Below are 3,654 nucleotides of genomic sequence, written 5' to 3'. Positions count from 1 at the left end.
AAGTAGATAACATCACCTATCACATGTTGATCATCATAATAAGGAAATTTAAGATACTAAGCCAATGAGAAATAGATAATCCAATACAGCAATTGATATCTTCTAGACCTACGCTAAACATCATAATATGGGAATGCATTAAATAAACTAACATCATCTAAACATGATAACAAAGCATTCCAATGAAAGCATAAATCACAAGAAAGAATACTCTGAAACCTGAAACATCAAGTGAAAACATCTAGCAACGGTCGCACTAGGATAAGAGACCATCTCTATACACCAATCCCTAGCAGTGGTGAAAGTATCTACACCTCCCAACCATGTGGCACTCGTAGGTCCACACGCACCATGCTGATGGAGATAATGATCCAACCACAAACATACAAAACAACATCCATGGTTAACACTCATGCCAGACAGTATGATGGTTGTAATCAAGAACCTAAGACAATGCAAGAAATAGAGGTCCTGGTCAGACACTCAATAGGCTACTAAGTAGGGGCTGACATCATGGAGAGTCACTTGGCATGAACAAGCCCAAGCTTAGATCCTATGTCGTCAAACTTAAACGGGTGCTCACACATTTTATTATCTTATGTTTTTTTATTACCAATCACACATTGTTTTAGTTATCACTTATATAAAGCTTCCTCTACCAACCCATGGCACCATGAACACAGAGTTGTGAGATAGAAGCCCCCTCCATATGCTACCCTACCCTACCCATGCTCATCCTATAACAAGTGCTCGTGGGCATGTATTTTCCCATCCGAACCCCAATGATCATAACTTCTAGAAAATCCACAAAAGATTGGGCCTCGCAAGTCACCCAACAAATGTACGCACACATACTTGTGTATGGTGCACCACCATCATGAAGATCAAAACACAAGGACAAGATAAGAACACAATGGAAAGAAAACACCCAACTGAAAGCAACAAGGGAAGGATAGATTCTACATGAATCCCAAAGCCAGTAAAACCACACATCATGAAATCACTCAACCTACCTCAATTTGAGAGTATTGATTCTACACAAATCCCAATGATGTAATAAGACCAAACATCATAAACTCAATCGACTGGCCTCAATCTGAGAGTATGGATTCTACACAAATCCTAGCGTTCACGAAATAAAATCAAAGGTCCAAAAGAAGCCAATAACAATAGGTAAAATAGTCACTCAACCGAACACAACATCAGGAGTATGGATGCAACACACATCCCAATGCAACATAAAAGTGCAATAGTGGTCTGCCTGATATCCAAATGGATCATCCAGTTCCATGACCCACATTGTGCCAAGAAAACTCGAGAAAACGGGGTGGCATGGAAAATGAGGTAAAAACTCCAAAATTTTGTAAAACTTTGAAATTAAAACCTATTTGACCTTTGGGTACAAAAACCCTAAAAAACCAAAAATAAATGGAATCAGACACCCTATGCAAAAATAGCTAGCATAACGGTGCAAAATCTCAAACCCTCATCCCAAAAAATAAGGAAATGTTCATACCCGCCTAATTGGGTAGAACTAGCATACAGAAATGGAGAGGAACACTAGTTCTCAGCCTCCAAACAAACGGCTACCAAAAAAAAAAGTAGAAATAGAGTAGAAACAATAAAATAGGAAAGCCATACCTCATAGCCAAAAGGGAAAAATGAGAATTTGAACCATAAAAATAAATACCTCACAGAAGTAGTTGAAAGTCGCGACAATCCAAGGTTTCCACGAGCTAGATCCAACGAGCCAACCTCATGACAATCCCACACCCATAGCTCCCACAATGAACAAAACAATAAATCCTCATGAAGATGATTTTGGGTTTTACTGTCCAACTTTCTAATTCAAAAGTGAGAAGTGAGGAATTAAATTTCTTTTTGGATATTTATTCACTTTTCAAGTGAATAATCGATTAGGAAAAATAACTAGCGAACCTAGTTAAAACTCAAATCGACCCAAACGAAAATAGGCTATTCCTAGAAATAGGAATTCATCTATGAGAAAGCTGCCAAAAATTAAAATAAATCAATTAAAAAGCTCAAAAACCCAAAAACACATAAATTTTCTTAATAACTTTTGTGACAATGCGAACCTCTAAATGCATAGACATGCTTATTGGTCTAATCACATAATGCAAATGAGTTTCGATTTAATAATCACCAAAATGTTTAATTAAATAATCAAAATAAGGATACATTGACCATACAAGGATGACATTGGCAAAATATGAATGGCTGAATCACTGGCTCCATGTGCCACTGCCAGGGATATAAATCCTGCACACTAAACAACACGATCAAGTACAATTGCATATAATAAAATAGCCGAAGCAATAAATGCATTAAATAACCTAATTTAACTATTTATTTAATTATATTAAAATAATCTATTTACATCACTCACATTCGCATAAAGCATAACAACGTAGGAATGAAGTAAATAACCATAGCATTAAATCCATCACCTAACATAATTAGAGGTAAGTCCAAATACCAGATAACCAGATATCATCATAAAACACATTGTCATCTCAAAATGGCATCATCAAGAAATATGATCAACTAAACAACATAGTAGTCTAACATTTATGATACTTAAACCAAAGTATAACATCTAACCCTGAGGTCCTCTCCAATGTAAACATAACATGAGTAACAAATATCTCTCTAATAAAAAATATAACAAGGTAAATGTCCACAACACATAACTAAATAATCCAACATGAACAATCCATTCTAATTACTTAAGCATTTAATAATGATTGTTTAAACAACATTAATAAGGCACTTAAAACACATGAGCAAACACAGTCATAAACATAACTACCCACTGCTACAAGAACCTAGTCCAGTGTAGCATGGTAAAAGTACATAGTGCAATCTCTGCACACATCTCAAGGTAATCATAGAACAACCTCATGATACCACATCAATCCTAGTAAGCACTGGCACAAACCTCAGTGAAGCATAAATAAAATCATAATCTCATAAATCAATCAAAGCATAAACAAAGCAACTGATACAGAAACATAAATCCAAACACCTCAATGGTGTAGACCACTCATGGTCACAATCATGATCCAACACAACAAAAGATCAACAAGGTTGCATCCATCAAAATGACTTATAGAAGTAAAATGGAGAGGCACTACAAAATGCACATTGATTAGGGTATATGCATGTCCACAACCTCCTAATATTTTACCCAAATATTTTCCCCCCAGATTGGCCATTATTGAACTCTTTTGGCAATTTCTATTGATGAACAAGGAAATGATCCCTCCTATGTTACACAAGCCTGCATTTATTTGTAGAACTTTTAAAATAGGGTATTTTGAAATTGGGAAAAATTCATATGAGGAATTGAGTGAGTATTTGAGCCAATATAAATTCGCTACTGGGCCATATAGGATGTATGACCCTAAAAATTATATTACCAATGAGGTCAAGTCCATTAGGGGATATGTCCTGCCTCCAAGAAAATGTATTCCTATCGAGGATTTGATTGCAAATATAGTAGCAATAGGGGAGGCTGATGAGCTACTTGAAAAGTATGGTGAAATTAGGAAGGTGGAAGAGGCTTTGAGGAGAACAAATCTTGATTTTAAGAGTTTTTACACAGAAGTGCCCTATCCTAAAAATTTAAAGAAA

The sequence above is a fragment of the Cupressus sempervirens genome, chromosome 1 (genome assembly GCF_028749045.1).
Source record: "Cupressus sempervirens isolate cs-2001-9-10 chromosome 1, ASM2874904v1, whole genome shotgun sequence".
NCBI classification, from domain to species: Eukaryota; Viridiplantae; Streptophyta; class Pinopsida; order Cupressales; family Cupressaceae; genus Cupressus; species Cupressus sempervirens.
This window is presented reverse-complemented; position numbering follows the sequence as displayed.